The sequence below is a fragment of the Triticum urartu genome, unplaced genomic scaffold (genome assembly GCF_056163025.1).
Source record: "Triticum urartu cultivar PI428250 unplaced genomic scaffold, HENAU_Tu73 scaffold2, whole genome shotgun sequence".
NCBI classification, from domain to species: domain Eukaryota; kingdom Viridiplantae; phylum Streptophyta; class Magnoliopsida; order Poales; family Poaceae; genus Triticum; species Triticum urartu.
In genome coordinates, this window is record NW_028260368.1 from 12,302,320 (window position 1) to 12,327,127 (window position 24,808).

Here is a 24,808-nt window from a genome sequence, read left to right on the forward strand (position 1 = left end):
AGGAGCCCAAGTTATGCTATTGAAAATTCGTTCCTCTAGCAGTTCCGGTTTGAGCATTCCGTTCCCTTTTTCAAACTCCACTTCTTTTCATATAGCAATCCCTGATCAAAGAGAGAACAATATCCATTTCAAAACATTTCTAACAGATTCCTTAGTTCGGACCGACGAAGTAATGTCACTCGACTATTATCAACCTGACTGCAATCTTTTTCTGTCGGTAAGGATTGCACCAGAGCACCTTCTACTTCTAATAGGCCATGAACTATAGATAGAGAAGAATCATTCTGAGCGAGTACATAAGAAGCGATCCACTTTTTTTCATCGGTTCCAGGGGAAGACCAAAGATCTTGCGCGGCAGGTCCGCCAGAAAAACTCAAAAGAGAAAGAAGTCTCGTTAATCTCTTCATGCTCGTTCCAAGTTCGAAGTACCTTTTGGCCAAAGAAAAACCCGCTTCCTGACACGATTGCCTCTTTATCTTTATATAGATAGATTCTATGGGGTTATTACTTAGTAAGTCTATTTTGTACAAGAGCCCCTCCTATCTGATAGAAAAGGGTCCCATGATCCCGAGCCGATCTTACCTTGGCTCGCAAACCCCAAGTTTGTCTATGAAGAGCTAATCTAATTGTATTTTTTTCTAGAATGGATTTCTTATGTGGAATACTAATGGATAGGGCTTCGTTGCTAAGTGCTACAAGATCTAGTGCACTGGAACTCGTGGTTATGGACCCGAATCCTTTAGTATGGAACATTGTCTTTTCCAAGTAAAAACCCCTAGTATATGAAAGAATGAAAAGGTGCTTTCGTTCTTGTGGAATAAGAAGCCCTCGTACCTTAATGAAAGGAAAATCGTAATTTTTCGTTAGGTATTTGACCAAATAGGATCGTCCAGTTCCTACAGAACCTATCACTAAAATACCCGATAGGGCTAAGCGGAACGAAAAGGGTTTTCCATGAGATGGTAAATGAAAACGATTAGTCCCACACGAGGTTTGGGAATAAGTGATTGTCTGATAATGAGCAAGGAATATACGTCTTTCTGCTAAAGAGGATCTATTAAACTCATAATTCATTAGATCCTTGTTATCAATGCCAACTAGGTATCATAAGTAAATGGATCCCGGTTGTTCAATCCTTTGATAACCAAGGTCATTCTTTGCTAAAGAGAAATGATCACTATGAGTCAGACTCAATAGAATTGGATCCATTCCAAATAGCGAGAATTAGGATTCTTGATCCCTCTCAATCTCTCTTTCAATTCGAGGATCCAGAGAGGTGTTTTCATAGTCATCTCCGAATATTTGCCATCTCGGAATATTTTCGATTTCATTTTTCTATGATATGTCTTTCTATATGAAAATTGGTTATTTACGATGTACGATGATCCCTGTTAAGCATCCATGGCTGAATGGTTAAAGCGCCCAACTCATAATTGGTAAATTTGCGGGTTCAATTCCTGCTGGATGCACACGAACGGGAACATTCCATAAGTCTATTGGAACTGGCTCTCTATCCATGGAATCTCATCCATCATCCATACATAACGAATTGGTATGGTATATTCATACCATAACATAAGAACAATAAGAACTCGAATTCTTATCGATACTGGAACTCAGAGCATAGGAGGGAAAGTCGATTTATGGATGGAATCAAATACGCAGTATTTACAGAAAAAAGTCTTCGTTTATTGGGAAAGAATCAATATACTTTTAATGTCGAATCGGGATTCACTAAGACAGAAATAAAGCATTGGGTCGAACTCTTCTTTGGTGTTAAGGTGGTAGCTGTGAATAGCCATCGACTACCTGGAAAAGGTAGAAGAATAGGACCTATTCTGGGCCATACAATGCATTACAGACGTATGATCATTACCCTTCAACCGGGTTATTCTATTCCACTTCTAGATAGAGAAAAAAACTAAAGGAGAATACTTAATAATACGGCGAAACATTTATACAAAACACCTATCCCGAGCACACGCAAGGGAACCGTAGACAGGCAAGTGAAATCCAATCCACGAAATAATTTGATCCATGGACGGCACCGTTGTGGTAAAGGTCGTAATTCCAGAGGAATCATTACCGCAAGGCATAGAGGGGGAGGTCATAAGCGCCTATACCGTAAAATAGATTTTCGACGGAATCAAAAAGACATATCTGGTAGAATCGTAACCATAGAATACGACCCTAATCGAAATGCATACATTTGTCTCATACACTATGGGGATGGTGAGAAGAGATATATTTTACATCCCAGAGGGGCTATAATTGGAGATACTATTGTTTCTGGTACAAAAGTTCCTATATCAATGGGAAATGCCCTACCTTTGAGTGCGGTTTGAACTATTGATTTACGTAATTGGAAGTAACCAATTAGGTTTACGACGAAACCTAGAAATCGATCACTGATCCAATTTGACTACCTCTACGGGATAGACCTCAACAGAAAACTGTTGAGTAACGGCAGCAAGTGATTGAGTTCAGTAGTTCCTCATAGAAAATTATTGGCTCTAGAGATATGGTAATATGGAGAAGACAAAATTGTTTGAAGCACGCACAGAACCGGAAGCGCCCCTTGTTTCAAAGAGAGGAGGACGGGTTATTCACATTTAATTTGATGGTCAGAGGCAAATTGAAAGCTAAGCAGTGGTAATTAAGACCCCCGGGGGAAAATAGGGATGTCTCCTACGTTACCCATAATATGTGGAAGTATCGACGTAATTTCATAGAGTCATTCGATCTGAATGCTACATGAAGAACATAAGCCAGATGACGGAACGCAGAGACCTAGGATGTAGAAGATCATAACATGAGCGATTCGGCAGATTTGGATTCCTTTCCTATATATCCACTCATGTGGTACTTCATCATATGATTCATATAAGATCCATCTGTCTAGAGATCGTCATATACATCTAGAAAGCCGTATGCTTTGGAAGAAGCTTGTACAGTTTGGGAAGGGGTTTTTTGAGAGAAAAGAAGAATCTACTTCAACCGATATGCCCTTAGGCACGGCCATGCATAACATAGAAATCACACGTGGAAGGGGTGGGCAATTAGCTAGAGCAGCAGGTGCTGTAGCGAAACTCATTGCAAAAGAGGGTAAATCGGCCACTTTAAGATTACCATCTGGGGAGGTCCGTTTAGTATCCCAAAACTGCTTAGCAACAGTCGGACAAGTGGGTAATGTTGGGGTGAACCAAAAAAGTTTGGGTAGAGCCGGATCTAAGTGTTGGCTAGGTAAACGCCCCGTAGTAAGAGGGGTAGTTATGAACCCTGTGGACCACCCCCATGGGGGCGGTGAAGGGAAAGCTCCCATTGGTAGAAAAAAACCCACAACCCCTTGGGGTTATCCTGCGCTTGGAAGAAGAACTAGGAAAAGGAAAAAATATAGCGATAGTTTTATTCTTCGTCGCCGTAAGTAAATACGTAACTAGGAATATGGAAAATTGCATTTTTGGAATTTGCAATAATGCGATGGGCGAACGACGGGAATTGAACCCGCGCATGGTGGATTCACAATCCACTGCCTTGATCCACTTGGCTACATCCGCCCCTTATCCAGCTAAAGGATTTTTTTCTTTTTTCCATTGATCATTATTCTATTTATTCTGACCTCCGTACTTCGATCGAGATATTGGACATAGAATGCCACTCTTTAAAAAGGAAAAAAGGAGTAATCAGCTGTGACACGAAAAAAAACGAATCCTTTTGTAGCTCATCATTTATTGGCAAAGATAGAAAAGGTCAATATGAAGGAGGAGAAAGAAACAATAGTAACGTGGTCCCGGGCATCTAGCATTCTACCCACAATGGTTGGCCATACAATCGCGATTCATAATGGAAAGGAACATATACCTATTTACATAACAAATCCTATGGTAGGTCGCAAATTGGGGGAATTCGTGCCTACTCGGCATTTCACGAGTTATGAAAATGCAAGAAAGGATACTAAATCTCGTCGTTAACTGAATTCTGAATAGAAAGATTAAGAAGAAAAAAAGATTCAAAATAAAGACAGAAATACCCAATATCTTGCTAGAACAAGATATTGGGTATTTCTGTCTTCAAAAATTCTTATATGTTAGCAGAAAAACCTTATCCATTAATAGATGGAACTTCAACAGCAGCTAAGTCTAGAGGGAAGTTGTGAGCATTACGTTCGTGCATTACTTCCATACCAAGGTTAGCACGGTTGATGATATCAGCCCAAGTATTAATAACGCGACCTTGACTATCAACTACAGATTGGTTGAAATTGAAACCATTTAGGTTGAAAGCCATAGTACTAATACCTAAAGCAGTGAACCAGATTCCTACTACAGGCCAAGCAGCCAAGAAGAAGTGTAAAGAACGAGAGTTGTTGAAACTAGCATATTGGAAGATTAATCGGCCAAAATAACCATGAGCAGCCACAATATTATAAGTTTCTTCCTCTTGACCAAATTTGTAACCCTCATTAGCGGATTCATTTTCAGTAGTTTCCCTGATCAAACTAGAGGTTACCAAGGAACCATGCATAGCACTGAATAGGGAACCGCCGAATACACCAGCTACACCTAACATGTGGAATGGATGCATAAGGATGTTGTGCTCTGCCTGGAATACAATCATAAAGTTGAAAGTACCAGAGATTCCTAAAGGCATACCATCAGAAAAGCTTCCTTGACCAATAGGGTAAATCAAGAAAACAGCAGTAGCAGCTGCAACAGGAGCTGAATATGCAACAGCAATCCAAGGACGCATACCCAGACGGAAACTAAGTTCCCACTCACGACCCATATAACAAGCTACACCAAGTAAGAAGTGTAGAACAATTAGCTCATAAGGACCACCATTGTATAACCACTCATCAACAGATGCAGCTTCCCAAATTGGGTAAAAGTGCAATCCGATCGCCGCAGAAGTAGGGATAATAGCACCAGAGATAATATTGTTTCCATAAAGTAAAGAACCAGAAACAGGCTCACGAATACCATCAATATCTACTGGAGGGGCAGCGATGAAGGCGATAATAAATACAGAAGTTGCGGTCAATAAGGTAGGGATCATCAAAACACCGAACCATCCGATGTAAAGACGATTTTCAGTGCTAGTTATCCAGTTGCAGAAGCGACCCCACAGGCTTGTACTTTCGCGTCTCTCTAAAATTGCAGTCATGGTAAGATCTTGGTTTATTCAAATTGCAAGGACTCCCAAGCACACGTATTAACTAGAATATAGATAATAGAAGGCTTGTTATTTAACAGTATAACATAGACTATATACCAATGTCAACCAAGTCAGCCCAAAGATTAGCTATCCATATAACTAAATTAACCAAACCAATAATTTTGTATTTGTAAATGAAGTGAGTCAAAGTGAAAAACTTTGATGGGTCTTTTCTATATGGGTTGCCCGGGACTCGAACCCGGAACTAGTCGGATGGAGTAGATAATTCTTCCTTGTTACAATAGAGAAAAATCCCTCCCCAAATCGTGCTTGCATTTTTCATTGCACACGACTTTCCCTATGTAGAAATAGCCAATTTCTATTCCAAAGAGGAAGTTCTACTAATTTTTTTAATTAGTAAGTTGATTCACCTACTCTTTATTATAATAAAAAGAACATTTCAGAATGAAAAATAGAAAAGTTTTTTCTTGATCATTTATCAACCCTTTCCTGTTTCTTAATTTCGTCTAATGATTAATTAAGAGGGTTGACCAGGTCATTGATACGTATAATATCCAAATACCAAATACGCTCAGTGTGTGATCCACAGAAAGAAAAAAGAGTTGTTTTGGTGAACATCAAAGAAAAAACTTGCTCTTCTTCCATAAAAAATTCTTCTAAAAATGCCGAACCCAATCGTTGCATAAAAGTTCGTACCGTGCTTTTATGTTTACGAGCTAAAGTTCTAGCACATGAAAGTCGAAGTATATACTTTAGTCGATACAAAGTCCGTTTTTTCGAAGATCCACTATGATAATGAAAAAGATTTCTACATATCCGACCAAATCGATCAAGAATATCCCAATCTGATAAATCTGTCCAAATGGGTTTACTAATAGGATGCCCCGATCCAGTACAAAATTGAGCTTTTGATAAGTATCCTATGAGGAGAGTAGCGGGGACTATGGTATCGAATTTTTTCATTCGAGTATCTATTAGAAATGAATTCTCCAGCATTTGATTCCTTACTAACAAAGAACTTTTTTGTACACTTGAAAGGTACCCCATAAAATCGAAGCAAGAGTTTGCTAATTGGTTTATATGGATTCTTCGCGGCTGAGTCCAAAAACAGAAATAATATTGCCAGAAATTGATAAGGTAGCATTTCCATTTCTTCTTCAAAAAAAAAGTGCCTTTTGATGCAAGAATTGCCTTTCCTTGATATCGAACATAATGCATAAGAGGATCCATAAAGAACCATAGGGTTTTCCGAGAAAAACCAGGGTACATTATCCCAAAATGTTCCATCTTCCTAGAAAAGTGGATTCGTTCCAGAAAAGTTCCAGAAGATGCTAATGGTAAGCAAGAAGATTGTTTACGAAGAAACAACAAAAAAAATTCATATTCTGATACATAAGAGTTATATAGGAATTGAAATAGTCTTTTATTTTCTTTTTGAAAAAAAAAAATGGATTTCATTGAAGTAATAAAACTATTCCAATTCGAATAATAGTTGAGAAAGAATCGCAATAAATGCAAAGATGGAACATCTTGGATACGGTATTGAAGGAGTTGAACCAGGATTTCCAAATGGATAGGATAGGGTATTTCTATATGTGATAGATAATCCAAATGCAAAAATTTGTCTTCTAAAAAGGGAAATATTGAATGAATAGAGCGTAAATTCTGAAACTTTGGTATTTCTTTTTCTTTCAGACAAAAAAATTCCCGTAGCGAGAATGGGATTTCCACAACGATCGCAAACCCTTCAGATAGAATCTGAGAATAAAACTCAGAATAAAAATAATTTTTGTAATCCAATAATCGATCTTGGTTAGGATGATTAACCGAGTTATCCAAAAAATTCTGCTGATACATTCGAATAATTAAACGTTTCACAAGTAGTGAACTAAATTTCTTGTTATTACAACTAACAACTATTTCCACAGGTTCAGAACCATTTAATCCATAATGGTGGGCAAATGCATAAATATATTCCTGAAAGAGAAGTGGGTAGACAAAGTATTGTTGACGAGATTTATGTTTTTCTGAATACCCTTCGAATTTTTCCATTTGTATTTCTACTTGAATCAGAGAGAAGAAGCATTTCTCGGTTTATCGAATGATGATACATAGTGCAATATGGTCAGAACAGGGTGTTGCATTTTTAATACAAACCCTGGAAAGAAAGGGAGTCTAATCCACAGATCTTTTTCTGCTCCTTTTCTACCCAATTAGTTTATGTTTGTTCTAATTAAAAAAAAAGAACAGAACAAGTTTTTTATTTTTGCAGGCCAATCGCTCTTTTGACTTTGGAATACAGCCTCTTTATCAATATACTGCTTCTTTTACACATTCAATCCATAACATCCCTTATTCAATCCATAATCAAGAATAATTAGGATTTCTAAAAAAAAAAAGAAAAAATAAAGGGTCCACTCATAGGAAAACCCAACCTTTCCCCGCATCCGGCACTAATCTATTTTTAACGTCTAATTAGAGCGGGGAATCATTCCAATTAGGAAGTTCAGCTCGTTGCTTTTTATTTTACCAGAATTGGAGCCAGGCTCTATCCATTTATTCATTAGACCCAGAAAATCGTAATTTTGGATTCCATTCAAAAAAGATTGATTTTATTACGACATGCTATTTTTTCCATTCATTACCTTTGAGGATCAGTCGTGGTCTTCTAGACTCTACCAAGAGTCTGGACGAATTTGTTGTTTCATCCAAATGTGTAAAAGATCATAGTCGCACTTAAAAGCCGAGTACTCTACCATTGAGTTAGCAACCCAGATAAAAAAAGGATCTTAGATACGATCGAAATCCAAAAATCAATGGAATTACACCGCGCGCTTCTGTCAAAACATTGAACTAGCAAGACATCAAAAGATTTTTTTTATCGACCATGAAAAACACTCAAATGCCAAAACGAACAGGTCCGGTGAAATTCCACTAAAGTAAAGTTAAAAAAAGAGCGACCCTAATCACGATGGCCAAATTCTCCTTATTTTTAGCGATTTTTATTAACAAAAAATATATATTATAAAAAATATATATTATATTGTATGAGAATACATGCAAGAGGAACACCCTTATCATTTGAGCGAAGTGTAGGCGGAAAAATTGAATATGGAGTGAGGATAAAGAGACCCATCTATCTACAAATTCTATTTGTTCAATAGACCTTTGTCAATGGAAATACAATGGTAAGAAAACAAATTAGATAGAAAAAGTAAATAAAATAGGGGCTTATGTTGGATTGGCACGATATAATATAAATCCAAATAGGATTAAAAAAGAGGTAAATTGTGTCTAAATAATTAGACAACTAGGAATACTAATAATCTTCTCCTATCCTATTTTTTGATTCATTTAGTTCTTCAATTAACTCAAAGTTCTTTCTTTTTCTTTAAAGAATTCTGCCTTCCTTAAAATATCATAAACAGTTCTTGTTGGTTGAGCACCCTTTTCAAGGAAATAGAGAATAGCTGGAACATTTAAACAAGTTTGATTCTTTATCGGATCATAAAAACCTACTTTTTGAAGATCTCTTCCTTCTCTTCGAGATCGAACATCAATTGCAACGATTCGATAGACAGCTTATTGGGATAGATGTAGATAAACAACGCCCCCCCCTAGAAACGTATATGAGGTTTTCTCCTCATACGGCTCGAGAAAATGATTCGAATTTCTGTCGATAATAATAGAAATTAGACTATGACGTGCATTAATTTCCTTACAGAAAAAACAAATTTCATTTATACTCATGACTCAAGTGGGCTAATTTTGCCTGACAAACTTCGAAGGCAAAATCCTTCCAAAATTTTTGAGTCGTCTTTAAACTCTTTTCTTTGTCTCATTTCGAACGAATTGACTTTTATTCCTTATTCTAATCCAACTCTGTTGTTGAGACAATTGAAAATTGTGTTTACTTGTTCTGGAATCCTTTATCTTTGATTTGTGAAATCCTTGGGTTTAGACATTACTTCGGGAATTCCTATTTTTTTCTTTCAAAAGAGTAGCAACATACCCTTTTTTCTTATTTCCTTCGATAAAGCATTTATCTCTTCTATAGAAATCTAATAAGAGGGATTGATTCTGATATACTTTTATTGGACTTTCTTCTTATTTTAACCTTTCGATTTATTTCTATATTAAGGATAGACTGACAAAGTTGGCCTAATTTATTAGTTTTCACTAACCCTAGATTCTTTCCCTTGATAAAAAAAATTCTGTCCTCTCGAGCTCCATCGTGTACTATGTTACTTAAACCCAGCGCAAATTTGGTTCGGAACGAATAGAACAGGCTATGTCGAGCCAAGAGCATTTTCATTACTATGGAAAATGATGGATAGCAAAATCCACAATCGATCATGTCCTTCAAGTCGCACGTTGCTTTCTACCACATCGTTTTAAACGAAGTTTTACCATAACAAACATTCCTCTTTTCATTGCAAAGTGGTATAGAGAATTGATCCAATATGGATGGAATCATGAATAGTCATTGGTTTAGTTTTTTTATACTAATTAAAACTTGCTATCTATGGAGCAATATGGATAAAAGAAAGTAAGTATTTATCCGGGAAGCCTCCGCCAAGATCCAATTTATTTAAACCCATATTAAAATTCTATCATATGAATGAAACATAGTTTGAAAAAGACGACTAAACAAGTTTGCTTAAAACTTATTTATTCTTAAATTTCCACCCTCAACGGATGGCTCGAGATGATCAATCTTGAAGTGAGAAAAGAAGGATTGACTCTTCCTCAATAAATAAACTATCAACCTCCAAAAAAGTTTAATTAATTTAATTACTAGAATTAGAATTCTAGTAGTAATATATTTTTTCAGTACCAAAAACAATTAACTATAATAACTAAATAAACTATTCCAATGAAAAGATTGAAAGTTTTTGGTAGTTATAGAATTCTCGTACTTCTTCAACTCGAATACCAAAAGGAAGAAAAAAATATGACTAAGTGATTTTATAGTAGAGGCATATCCTGAATGTGCTTGATAGATCCCATTTTTTCATGAAAATAAAGATAGTCAATTTGACTGGACTTAAGACTTTATTATGTTTTCTGAGAAAGAATAAGATATCATTATTCTCTTTAATAAACTTTTGTCTCGTACGGAATACTATATGATTTCACCGTTTGTTTCATCAGAAACAATCTGGGACGGAAGGATTCGAACCTCCGAGTAACGGGACCAAAACCCGCTGCCTTACCACTTGGCCACGCCCCATTTCGGGTTTTATGCGACACTAATAAACACTAGTATGTTTATTTGTTATTCGTCAATACCATTTCAATTACATAAAAAAGGAGGGATATTCTCTTGCTAGTATTCTACACATGCGGATAATATAGAATCAAAAAAATGCATTGATCATTACATGGAATTCTATTAAGATATTATATGAAAGTCGAATTTATTCCACTCTCATTTGAGAGTGCGAATACAAGGAGGTATTTTGTGTTTGGGAAAGTCCGAAGAAAAAAGATTTTGAATCTGCCTTTTCCTTCTTTCCCTTAAAAAAATAACTCAAGAAAAATCCAATTATATTACTCTACAAGAATGAAATGCTTGTTATGCCTAATATACTTAGTTTAACCTGTATCTGTTTTAATTCTGTTCTTTATCCTACTAGTTTTTTCTTTGCCAAATTACCCGAAGCTTATGCTATTTTCAATCCAATCGTGGATATTATGCCTGTTATACCTCTATTCTTTTTTCTATTAGCCTTTGTTTGGCAAGCTGCTGTAAGTTTTCGATGAAATCTTTAGTACTCTGTATGCCAAATTGAATGATGTGTTCATTCCAAAAAAATTTTAAAATGGGTAAAAGCCGAGAAGTTTTATATTTTTATATTATGAACCTTCGATTCTAAAATTTAAATTCTTCTACATTGAATGGGTAGCTACAGCAATAAATTTGGATCAGCCTTTCTACTCCCCTGCACCTAGGTTGAGCAGGTACCTAAAGGTACCTACACAATACCTAACCACCTAACCCTATTTTTGCTATTGATAAGAGTGCTTATTATAAAAGAATTCTTGCAATTTTTTTCAAGAATTCTTTTTTGCATTTTTAGGTATAAAAAAAAACCATCCTAGTGGATCCGTGTGGTAAGGAAAAACTGGTAATCTATTCCTTAAAAAAAAATCTTGGAGATTATGTAATGCTTACTCTCAAACTTTTTGTTTATACAGTAGTGATATTCTTTGTTTCACTCTTTATCTTTGGATTCTTATCTAATGACCCAGGACGGAATCCTGGACGCGAGGAGTAAAAATTCAGTTTTTTTTTTTCTTATTGGATTTGTTTCGTACATTTATCTATGAGAAAATCCGGGGGTCAGAATTCTTTCCAATTCGAAAGTCCCAAATGATCCAAGGGAGCGGAAAGAGAGGGATTCGAACCCTCGGTACAAAAAAATTGTACAACGGATTAGCAATCCGCCGCTTTAGTCCACTCAGCCATCTCTCCACGTTCCAAAGCGAAAGGTTTCCGTGATATGATATAGGCAAGAAATAAGAAATAACGGTTGCAAAAAACCCCTTTTTTTTCTTTCAAAAGTCTATAAAAATTATATTGCCAATTCCATTTTAATTATATTCTTTTTTCTTAATGTTAATAAAAAAAGAAGAAAATTCTTGTTTTTTCTTTCTAAAAATCGATATTGGCCGAGAGACAATCAAATAGATTTTCTCTTTAGCGGGCATTTCCATATAGGACTTGTTATAATTATAATAAAACAAGCAGGTTATATAAAAAAAACGCTTTTTTTGTCGATTATTTATCAAGAAAGCAAAAAGGGTTCTTATCAAATCCACCATAAAATTGGAAAGAAGCATAAAGTAAGTAGACCTGACTCCTTTAATGATGCCTCTATCCGCTATTCTGATATATAAATTCGATGTAGATGAAATTGTATAAGCGAATTTTTTTTATTTCCTTAGACTTAGACCGCGCAAGACAAGAATTTTTCGCTATTTACGATTTCATATTCTTGTTACTAGATGTTCTATAGGAATAAGAAGAAATCGCAACTCCTTTGCGCTACACATAAAATTGGATTTCGAAGGTCCATTTTTTTTTTTCAGAATCCTCTATTATTTTAGTTCTTCCACCCATGCAATAGAGAGGGAATGGGAAAAGAAGGGTTACTTTTATTTGCATTTTTCCCTTAAAAGATAGACTTTGAAATAGGAGTCTTGGAATAATGCTGAATTCAAAGGTTTATTTCTTTCTATAGTATAAGAAAAACAATTTATTTCTATTTCTATAGTATAAGAAAAACAAATAAATAGTATAAGAAAAACAAATCGAATCAAATTCATGGATTTACCACGACCTCGGTTGTGACTGTGACTCCATAGATAAAAATGGGAAATTTCTCTCTTCGAGACCATTGAAAAAGGGCATTGAACGAGAAAGAAATCGTCCACAGATAATAAAACTATCATATGCCTTGGAAAGTGATATGAGGTGCTCGGAAATGGTTGAAGTAATTGAATAGGAGGATCACTATGACTATAGCCCTTGGTAGAATTCCTAAAGAAGAAAATGATCTATTTGATACTATGGATGACTGGTTACGAAGGGACCGTTTCGTTTTTGTAGGATGGTCTGGCCTATTGCTCTTTCCTTGTGCTTATTTCGCTTTAGGGGGTTGGTTTACAGGGACAACTTTTGTAACTTCTTGGTATACCCATGGATTGGCTAGTTCCTATTTGGAAGGTTGTAATTTCTTAACCGCAGCAGTTTCTACCCCTGCCAATAGTTTAGCACACTCTTTGTTGCTACTATGGGGGCCCGAAGCACAAGGAGATTTTACTCGTTGGTGTCAATTAGGCGGTCTATGGACTTTTGTAGCTCTCCACGGGGCTTTTGCACTAATAGGTTTCATGTTACGCCAATTTGAACTTGCTCGGTCTGTTCAATTGCGGCCTTATAATGCAATCTCATTCTCTGGTCCAATTGCTGTTTTTGTTTCTGTATTCCTTATTTATCCACTGGGGCAATCTGGTTGGTTCTTTGCGCCGAGTTTTGGCGTAGCAGCGATATTTCGATTCATCCTTTTCTTCCAAGGATTTCATAATTGGACGTTGAACCCATTTCATATGATGGGAGTTGCCGGAGTATTAGGTGCGGCTCTGCTATGCGCTATTCATGGAGCGACCGTAGAAAACACTCTATTTGAGGACGGTGATGGTGCAAATACCTTCCGTGCTTTTAACCCAACTCAAGCTGAAGAAACTTATTCAATGGTCACTGCTAACCGCTTTTGGTCCCAAATCTTTGGTGTTGCTTTTTCCAATAAACGTTGGTTACATTTCTTTATGCTATTTGTACCCGTCACCGGTTTATGGATGAGTGCTATTGGCGTAGTTGGCTTGGCTCTGAACTTACGTGCCTATGACTTTGTTTCCCAGGAAATCCGTGCAGCGGAAGATCCTGAATTTGAGACTTTCTACACCAAAAATATTCTTTTAAACGAGGGTATTCGTGCGTGGATGGCAGCTCAGGATCAGCCTCATGAAAATCTTATATTCCCTGAGGAGGTTCTACCACGTGGAAACGCTCTTTAATGGAACTTTCGTTTTAGCTGGTCGTGACCAAGAAACCACCGGCTTTGCTTGGTGGGCTGGGAATGCCAGACTTATCAATTTGTCCGGTAAACTGCTTGGAGCTCATGTAGCTCATGCCGGATTAATCGTATTCTGGGCCGGAGCAATGAACCTATTTGAAGTGGCCCATTTCGTACCAGAAAAGCCCATGTATGAACAAGGGTTGATTTTACTTCCACACTTAGCTACTCTAGGTTGGGGAGTAGGGCCAGGGGGGGAAGTTCTAGATACTTTTCCGTACTTTGTATCTGGCGTCTTCACCTAATTTCCTCCGCAGTCTTAGGCTTCGGTGGCATTTATCACGCGCTTCTGGGACCCGAGACTCTTGAGGAATCTTTTCCATTCTTTGGTTATGTCTGGAAAGATAGAAATAAAATGACTACAATTTTGGGTATTCACTTAATTTTGTTAGGTCTAGGTGCTTTTCTTCTAGTACTCAAGGCTCTTTATTTTGGCGGTGTATATGATACCTGGGCCCCTGGGGGGGGAGATGTAAGAAAAATTACCAATTTGACCCTTAGTCCCAGTGTTATATTTGGTTATTTACTAAAATCTCCTTTTGGTGGAGAAGGGTGGATTGTTAGTGTAGATGATTTAGAAGATATAATTGGTGGGCATGTATGGTTGGGTTTTATTTGTGTATTTGGCGGAATTTGGCATATTTTAACCAAACCCTTCGCATGGGCTCGCCGTGCATTTGTATGGTCTGGAGAAGCTTACTTGTCTTATAGTTTAGCTGCTTTATCTGTCTTTGGTTTTATCGCTTGTTGTTTTGTATGGTTCAATAATACAGCTTATCCGAGTGAGTTTTATGGACCCACCGGGCCAGAAGCTTCTCAAGCTCAAGCATTTACTTTTCTAGTTAGAGACCAGCGTCTTGGAGCTAATGTGGGATCCGCTCAAGGACCCACAGGTTTAGGTAAATATCTAATGCGTTCCCCAACTGGGGAGGTTATCTTTGGAGGGGAAACTATGCGTTTTTGGGACCTTCGTGCTCCATGGTTAGAACCTCTAAGGGGCCCCAACGGTTTGGACTTGAGTAGGTTGAAAAAAGACATACAACCTTGGCAAGAACGACGCTCAGCAGAATATATGACCCACGCTCCTTTAGGCTCTTTAAATTCCGTGGGTGGCGTAGCTACCGAGATCAATGCAGTTAATTATGTCTCTCCTAGAAGTTGGTTATCAACTTCTCATTTTGTTCTAGGATTCTTCTTTTTTGTGGGCCATTTATGGCATGCAGGAAGAGCCCGAGCTGCTGCAGCAGGTTTTGAAAAGGGAATCGATCGTGATTTGGAACCTGTTCTTTACATGAACCCTCTTAACTAAGATTTTCTTATTTATACCTGTTCTACTTTTTTTCTGTTCTGGCTCGGTTATTCCATCTAGCCGAGCCATTCATTCCTTTTTATGAAAGAAAGATAAGGGACAGAAAAAAAAAATAAATAAAAATGAAAGAAACAAACGTATTCAATAAGCAAAAGGAGAGAGAGGGATTCGAACCCTCGATAGTTCCTAGAACTATACCGGTTTTCAAGACCGGAGCTATCAACCACTCAGCCATCTCTCCACAGCCTAATCCTTATTTTACTCCTACAAATAGAACATAGCCATATAAAAAATAAAAAGATTTATTAGCCTCTAGAAAGATATCAGATACAAGTTCCTTTTCGATATATCTCTGTATACTGTATACACGGATACAGGATCCGCTATACCCGCTTGTGAAATAAAGAGTAAATAATCTCTTCTCACCCCCATATCCAAATAAAAAAGCGGTTTAAGTAATAAATTTGAATTAAAGAGAAGAATCAATGGATTCATGATTAAACCCCTCCTACTTCTTGTATTTTTTTACAATTTTGGTTTAAGTGAGGGATCAAATATGTAGTCAACTTTATTTGATGGTAGCTTGGAGGATTAGAAATATGACTATTGCTTTCCAATTAGCTGTTTTTGCATTAATTGCGACTTCCTCAGTCTTAGTAATTAGTGTACCCCTTGTATTTGCTTCTCCTGATGGTTGGTCAAATAATAAAAATGTTGTATTTTCCGGTACATCATTATGGATTGGACTAGTCTTTCTCGTAGCTATTCTGAATTCTCTCATTTCTTAAATGAAATTTGGTTAATATTTATTAACCCCATAAAAAAGAAATAATAAAGGCCATTTCTTCTAAAAAATTAGAATAGTGAGACGTATTAAAACGCAATTTGCGTTCCGAATTGCTAGCTCTTCTCTTTCAGTATTATGAAATTCCATTCCCATTAGAATATTCATTGACAGATAATAAAAAAAGGAAAACTCTAATATAATAGAAAATGAAATGAAACGGTCGACCCAGACATAGAAGGTCGACCCAGGCGGATATACGCTATAAATATATACCGTAGCGAGCGTAGTTCAATGGTAAAATATCTCCTTGCCAAGGAGAAGATACGGGTTCGATTCCCGCCGCTCGCCCGCTTAATTTATCAAAGTACTATGATAAAAAGTTTAGTCTAGTTAACTGTTTAACTACTTATATTAAATTAAGTATTAATTAGGTGTTAGTCTAGTGCCGTATCCCTTACTATCTTACCCTTCCTTTGCATCCCACTCAAAAAAAGAGGGCGCTCCAGAGGCAGAAATAGAACTCGCCAACAGAGCTCCAAAATTGGGTATTAACTGAGACAAACAACGGGCAAACTTTTTTTAAAGGAAGGGAGAGGTAGACTGTCCCTTTCGTTTCATTTTTATTTTCTGCAGGGTAGGGAGAGGCCTTGCGCCTTCTTTTTTTGAAGGCAAGTGACTTCGCAAACTGCTCAATTTTGCCCTCTAGGGCCGGGAACTAATGAATAAAAAAGGGTTGGATACGCCCCTCTACCATACATATCTAGAGAAATAGAATAGTCCTTTTATACAGACTGCTAAGTGCGGAGACGGGAATCGAACCCGTGACCTCAAGGTTATGAGCCTCGTGAGCTACCAAACTGCTCTACTCCGCTCTGGAGTACCAGAAACTGGTGGACAAAAAAGGCTTGAATACAAGCCTCTAACATGTCTAGACAAATAGAATACTCCTTTTATACAGAATGGAGCGGGTAGCGGGAATCGAACCCGCATCGTTAGCTTGGAAGGCTAGGGGTTATAGTCGACGTTGGTTGATTATTTTTAACGTCTCTAATTCAAAACCGAACATGAAATTTTGATTTCATTCGGCTCCTTTATGGATATTCTCACCACTTAACATCTATGTCAGCTTTTCTATTTGAATGGAACCAAAGCTCTCCGCTTTCTAGATGATCCTTATAGAGTAGGAGATAGAAATTCTATCTAAATTCATCTAATCTACTTACTTCGTTCCCTAATTTCATTCAAGAGATCCTGAGGAAAAGAATTGGGTTTCCACCGAGCTGAAACAATATGCGGATGGTTCTAGTAAACCAAAACTATCGTTTTTTAGCTATTTGGCTTCCTTATTCCTTATTTTAAGAAGATTTAGTTACGATTGGAAATCAACTTTTTTGTATCTTCATCCATAGATCCTTTACTCATATTTTCAAATTGGAATACTTAATCCAATGCAAAATTATGCTTCGCGACTCTGTACTCATAATCCTATTTTTATTTTGGATGCAATTTAAATTAGTCTTTGGATACAAATCGCCAGAATGTATATTCTTCCTCAATATGCTATTGAGAGGAAAAGGATTTAATCCTTTATAAGAACTAAAGTTTTCATCGGAATATAAAAATAAAAAACTTAAGGATGCCTTAAGTATATCATTTCAAATTCAGTTATTAATAGAACGAATCACACTTTTACCACTAAACTATACCCGCTACATTGTAGATTATGGTATAAATGGTACCCTTTGTCAAGGATAGCCATTTGACAAGAAGGCTAATTCCCCCTTATTGAATCAGATGGAGAAGGTTCATGACACTGAGCCGTTGGTACTTCTACTTCGATCGCTCGCCTTTACTTTAGGATTTAGATAGCCCCTCTGGTCTGTAAAAAAAATCTTTTCTTACCATGCTAATAGCGCCTGAACCAAATGTATTTATTTTGATTAGGATCCTATTCTACGGTTACGACTACAATAATAATTATTTACTTTGCAAGGACGTAAGTGTGTCAGACTGCTAAATTGTTTTATTATTCCTACAATATAAACTAGGGGATATAGGGGGTAACACTGTCCCTATAAATTCCTTTTTTCCTTTCTTTTTTGTCCAGAATTGAACAAAAAAGAAATTATGGAAGATGTTTTCTTCCCCCATTAAGTCCGAGCCATAGAGTAAGAGTGAGATGAGTTTTCCAAATTCATCATAGACTTTCCCTATGGCTTGATAGAAGTAAGCAGCAAAGAGTCGTAACTTAAAGAAAAAAACGGACAGGGCCGACAGATTTTACCTGATGTAAAGAAGATCCTAAAAGTCTCTGATTAGTCGACTCTCTCCATTTAACACTTTCCTCTCTCTCCTTTTTTCCACTGACTCAATTCTAGTTTATTAGATTCTTGTTTAAAAGAATGCAAAAAGTTCAATAGAACTAAGAACACATAAAAAATAGCATAGAGGATCAAGGCCATTACCAAAAGTTCCTCCCAAGGATCCTATATCCTATTGGGTATCTGTTCCCCGCCTTTTCCCGCTAGGATCGGAAATCTTATATTTTCCATATCCATATACCGTTGAATCCTTGGGGTTCCAGAATCCGCCTATTTTACTAGTCTTCGGAAACGGAAAACCTGAACCAAGAAGAGTTGGATATGTTATGTAGGGTATGTTTTTTTTTATTAATTTTATTTTGAGCTCTCAAGATATCGATATATACATATACAATCTCTACATAATGTCTCTCTCTCTATCTCTATATATTATATATATAATATGTACATTATGCAGTAGACCCATAATGGGAAATCCAAGTGGCTAATTTTTGAATTAAATAAAAAGCCCTTTTAACTCAGTGGTAGAGTAATGCCATGGTAAGGCATAAGTCATCGGTTCAATCCGATAAAGGGCTTTTTAAATTAGTGGTAGAGTAATCTCGTGCTAAGACGTAAGTCGTTGGTTCGAATCTGATAGAGTACTTTTCTACTAAATTGATTCACTTTTTTTCTTTGTTTTTGAAACTTTCTCTATATTTTTAGAGAATTTTATGACTTAGTGCGGGATGGATGCATTTTTGGTATGAACACTAAATGAAGCACGGAGAATTAATCTATAACGATCAACTAAAAAAAATCCTAGATGAAAACATAACAGAAAAGTTGGAAAAACTCTTTGCTTTGGATCTATTTATACTTTTCGAGTATATTGACAATTCCAAAAAACTGCTCATACTATGATTATAGTATAATCACGAGCGGTTGTATATGGCCCTATCGTCTAGTGATGCCCTATCGTCTAGTGGTTCAGGACATCTCTCTTTCAAGGAGGCAGCGGGGATTCGACTTCCCCTGGGGGTAGGGAGTATTATGAAAGGAGGTTAATCATAGATTAGCAAAAACCCTAGAATAAATCTTCCTGGGTCGATGCCCGAGTGGTTAATGGGGACGGACTGTAAATTCGTTGACAATGTCTACGCTGGTTCAAATCCAGCTCGGCCCAAACCAAAAATCTAAATGAACTAAATCCTTTTGTTTTTCTTCCATAAAATAAAATGTCTGATCTATAGAATAAAAGATAAAGAAAAAAGGGAAATTCTTTTTTTCTAATCCATATCTCTCTCATTCCTTTCTTACAAACAAAAGAGTTTTTCTTATTGGAAGGCTGGATTATTATCCATTTTTAGTGATAAAAAATCACGACATACTAGTTATGTCACTCTCACTATACCCACGTATAATATAATATGTGGGTATGTAGTATATGATTCGTCTATTTCTTAGAGTACGAAAGACGAATCGAATCTTCTTATGGTTCTATTTAGAATGGGTATGCCATACACCCCGCGGGGATTTGTAGTTCAATTGGTCAGAGCACCGCCCTGTCAAGGCGGAAGCTGCGGGTTCGAGCCCGTCAGTCCCGAACTAGGGTTCAATGAATGGAGAAATTGATATTTCCTTTTTCCATGAAAAAAAGGGGCAGGGAGCAAGATCAAATACCCACAGGGCACCCTTACTTCACTTTTTTATTTTGCATCTCTCATTAAAGAGGGAGGGAGGGCATATAGGAATTTTTTTTCACTACTCCCAATCGATAAAGAAAGACACACATACGATATGTGGATTAGTAGAATTAGGATATTATATTACTCTATCTTTCTTTATGATGATACCATCCTCATCTTAATTTCCTATTCCACTCTTATGGAATAGAGTACCGGTATTTTACCGGAATCCATACATAAATCGTATGCCCTTTTTATTTCAGACCTCTTTTCCCCATCTCACTTCTACTGCTTATTTGGATGTCTATGTGACCCATAGAAAGTGAAAGTTGGTCATATAATACATACATAATTGTATGTATAACTATAAGAAAAAGGAAGGGAAATTGTATAAGATTAAGAAAGTATAAGATTAAGAAAGCTCGTGGTTAGAGATATAGAAAGAAAAGTAGAAAAGGATTAAAAAAGAGGGAATTCCTAATCCAATCAAAAAACCCATTTTGGTCTTAGTGTGGATAGAGGATCTCCTATGTTATACTATATAACTCTCATCCGTGAAATATAACCTCTCATCCATGAATTGATTTGATAGATCCGATATTCATAATATTGAATTGATTCAGTATTATCAGAATGCAAGCCCTACCCTTGAATTTACAAGATACCCCTTTTTCCTCTCCATGGGATTACATCCCGAGTTATTGTGAAAATAAAAAATAAAGAGGTTATGGAAGTCAATATTCTCGCATTTATTGCTACTGCACTGTTCATTCTAGTTCCTACTTCTTTTTTACTTATTATTTATGTAAAAACAGTCAGCCAAAATAATTAATTGGAATTCCAATTAATCATTGAAGAAATTAAAAGGGATTAAATAAAAAAAATCCAAGTCTTAAATGAAAGGATCTGGTTGGAATCTTAAAGTGTGGTAGAAAGAACTACATATAGTTTTTTTCTACGACACTTTAGGAATTCTTTCTATTATATTATCTTTGAATCTACATAGAATAGATTAGTAGATTGAAATAGTTAAGTAGTCTATTCAATTTCTTTTTTCATTGCATCCACTTAATTCAATCAGGTCAAAATAAAAAAATCTAAGACAATTCTTGACCAAAGAATCCATGGAAGGAAAGAAAAAATAATATGAAGAATAGACTATAGTAAAAAGTAAAAGGAAATGGAAAATGTGTGATATGCCGTGAATAGTTCCGTGGAAGAAAGTCTAATTTTCTTATGTATAGAACTTTTTTTAACCATTCGTCATTTCTAGTAGAAATTCTGAATTGGTATAATGGCTCTTTCTTACATTACAACTTACAATACAAGAGTTTCTTACAGGAGTGAAACAAAACTAAAGAAAAAGATTAAAGAATAACGTTTGACAAAATGATTAATGCAAAATGATCCATTAAAGAAAAGAATTGATACAACAAATTTGATTACTTAATCAATTAGTAGTATCCCTAGAGTCCCACTCCTTCCCCATACTACTAGTGAAAGAGAAAATGTAAAGACTACCATTAAAGCAGCCCAAGCGAGACTTACTATATCCATCTAAATTATGTCTCCTATTTCTATGAAGGGATTATTCTACTATTGATCAATAATCATAGTGGAATCTAGGGTACAGAGTCAAAAAGGGATTCCGCCCTAAGGCCATGGATCAATCAGTTCAAGGAATTTACTCCTAACAAATTCTTATAGGAATTCTGGTAGAATTAGAGAGCATTAAAAATACGAGATACTATAGCCCTTTTTTCCTTAAAAAAGAAAGAGTACGGGAATGATGTCCTGAATAGAAGAAGCGGGAATAGGAAGATTTTTTTATTCCTTTTGTTACTCTTTTTTTTTTTTTTAAGCAAAGGACGCCCGAATATACCATAAAATTATCGATAGATAAATATTTATTGGATACCTACCTTACCTAATGTTTATTTTTGACCTAAACCCTGCAGCCTTGCTTTGTATCATTCTATGAAAGAATGAAGAGATTTTATCCATAATACAACTCCTAAATTGATTTTTGATCGACCTATTTAATCTGATTCTCGTTAGAATTAAGTAGTCCTTACTTTAGTGTATGTAGGTAACATAAGATGTACGATAAAAAAATGTATAATAATTAGTAAGTCTTGATATTCTTTCGTGAGTCCTTCTTGAATCTTAGATTGAAAAAAAAAAAGAATGCCCCTTAGGGACCTTTCTTTGGATACCAAGATTTCTGACATCTTATCCTCGTATTTTAAAATTATCAAATCGAATCTCAATTAAGAACCAATTCAAATTCATATAATAAAAGAATAAGGAAACAACTACCTCACCCCTATTGATAACCATTTTGGCCACTACCGTCAAAACAAACCCTAACCCTAGTTTGAGGATAGAACTAGGTATGGTTTCTCTAAACCCCAGTATCGGCAGGCCCAGTTACTCTCTTGCCCGAACTTATGCGAAGTAAAAATTTATCGAATTCGATCAGCACTATATAAAAAAAACCTAAGTATTTTATTGATCAGGCGGCACCCAGATTTGAACTGGGGATAAAGGATTTGCAGTCCCTGCCTTACCGCCCTTGGCCATGCCGCCAAAAATCCGATCAAAAATCTAGAAAACAGCAAGTATTCATCCACGTTTTCTTACGAAAAGCCCCTTTTATTTTGAATATAATTCTACTTACTTTTTTCCAATCTTTTTCAAAAAATCTATTCCTGCTTTTTTTGATCCAGTTTCTATTATTCTCCATCGATAGATTCTATCTTAAAACATACATTGTTAACACAATAAAACTTCCCATTTCTTTCTATTGAGATGAAAAAGAAGAAAAAGTGGATTTCTATTCACAGGCTGCAAAATTCAGAATAAATTGGAACCGTTAACTAGAATTCTCTTTTTTTTATGCAGTAGTGAACTACTCTTAAATCGGTATTATCTCCCCCCCCTTCAATGGCATAATAAAATATTATGGCTTTATGCTTAATCCGTGTATAGGTAAACTTTAGGTCCGAACAGCATTATTATCCAAAGATCCCCTTTATGTACATATCTCTAATGGGAATCATGCTTTAATTTTTCAAAGTATTAAATTAAATATCTTGAATAAAAAAAGGAAATTTGCTCTGATATAGAGTATAACCTGACTATCTTGGCGTACCCAAGTGAAATTACGATAAAAGAAAAGCATGGATATGGGGAGAGGTGGATAACTAGATTGGCATGTACTTAAAAAAGGGACTTACTTTATTTTAGAATTCCACAATGAAATACTGAATTTCTAGCAATTATACTACTCCGATCCGAAATAAAAAAGAACCCTCAAATTATTTTGAGAAATTAAAGTAAGCACGCTATTCTAAATCGAAGTAAAGTCAAACTTTCTAGTATATTATATTACGGCTTTATTACATTCATAGAAAGGAGATAAAATGAGAAATCTTTGCCATCCAATCTGATTAGAATATCATAACATAAAGTATAAGTGGCAGAATTTTTTTTGTAGGAATGTTTTATCAATTCATTTTCATTTCATTTGTACCCTGGCAAACTCGAACTTTCGTCCAAATGGTCTCTATTCATATGTATGAAATACATATATGAAATACGTATGTGGAGTTCCCTAGAATTTCATGTGATTCAGTAAACAGAATATAGATTCCATGATTGCTAGATCGATCCATAGGGATTGATGAAGAGTAGCTGATAATGGAATTTTTCTTTGATAAACAGGAAACTTAGATTAAGATGCTCCGGAATGGAAACGAGGGAATGTCCACAATACCCGGATTTAGTCAGATCAATTCGAGGGATTTTGTAGGTTCATTAATCAAGCCTTGCAGAAGAACTTGACAAGTTTCCAACAATTAAAGATCCAGATCACGAAATTGCATTTCAATTATTTGCGAAAGGATATCAACTGCTAGAACCCTCGATAAAAGAAAGAGATGCTGTGTATGAATCACTCACCTATTCTTCCGAATTATATGTATCTGCGAGATTAATTTTTGGTTTCGATGTGCAAAAGCAAACCATTTCTATCGGAAACATTCCTATAATGAATTCCTTAGGAACCTTATTATAAATGGAATATACCGAATTGTGATCAATCAAATATTGCTAAGTCCTGGTATTTACTACCGCTCGGAATTAGATCATAAGGGAATTTCTATCTACACTGGCACTATAATATCAGATTGGGGGGGGAGATCGGAATTAGCAATTGATAAAAAAGAAAGGATATGGGCTCGCGTGAGTAGAAAACAAAAGATATCTATTCTAGTTTCTATCATCAGCTATGGGTTCGAATCTAAGAGAAATTCTGGATAATGTTTCCTACCCTGAAATTTTCTTGTCTTTCCCGAATGCTAAAGAGAAGAAGAGGATTGAGTCAAAAGAAAAAGCTATTTTGGAGTTTTATCAACAATTTGCTTGTGTAGGTGGGGACCTGGTATTTTCGGAGTCCTTATGCGAGGAATTACAAAAGAAATTTTTTCAACAAAAATGTGAATTAGGAAGGATTGGTCGACGAAATATGAATCCGGAGACTTAATCTTGATATTCCTCAGAACAATACATTCTTGTTACCACGAGATGTATTGGCCGCTACGGATCATTTGATTGAATGAAATTTGGAACGGGTATACTTGACGATGGACGATATGAATCACTTGAAAATATACGTATTCGTTCGGTGCGGATCTGTTACAAGATCAATTCGGATTGGCTCTTGGTCGTTTACAACATGCAGTTCAAAAAACTATTCGTAGAGTATTCATACGTCAATCGAAACCGACTCCCCAAACTTTGGTAAGCTCCAACTTCAACTTCAATTTTATTAATAACTACTTATGAGACCTTTTTTTGGCACATACCCGTTATCTCAAGTTTTTGATCAAACGAATCCATTGACA

General features: G+C 36.0%; 5 non-coding genes across 5 annotated transcripts; 2 read left to right on the forward strand and 3 right to left on the reverse strand.

Moving 5' to 3' along the window:
• Positions 1–11,565: 11,565 nt before the first annotated feature.
• On the reverse strand, positions 11,566–11,653 carry TRNAS-GCU (transfer RNA serine (anticodon GCU)). The gene has a single exon. It is a non-coding gene; the product is annotated as a tRNA-Ser (tRNA).
• A 3,626-nt stretch (positions 11,654–15,279) lies between these two features.
• On the reverse strand, positions 15,280–15,367 carry TRNAS-UGA (transfer RNA serine (anticodon UGA)). Its single transcript has one exon. It is a non-coding gene; the product is annotated as a tRNA-Ser (tRNA).
• Positions 15,368–16,190: 823 nt separating this feature from the next.
• Positions 16,191–16,261, forward strand: TRNAG-GCC (transfer RNA glycine (anticodon GCC)). Its single transcript has one exon. It is a non-coding gene; the product is annotated as a tRNA-Gly (tRNA).
• A 450-nt stretch (positions 16,262–16,711) lies between these two features.
• On the reverse strand, positions 16,712–16,785 carry TRNAM-CAU (transfer RNA methionine (anticodon CAU)). Its single transcript has one exon. It is a non-coding gene; the product is annotated as a tRNA-Met (tRNA).
• Positions 16,786–19,317: 2,532 nt separating this feature from the next.
• TRNAY-GUA (transfer RNA tyrosine (anticodon GUA)) lies at positions 19,318–19,399 on the forward strand. The gene has a single exon. It is a non-coding gene; the product is annotated as a tRNA-Tyr (tRNA).
• Positions 19,400–24,808: the final 5,409 nt, after the last annotated feature.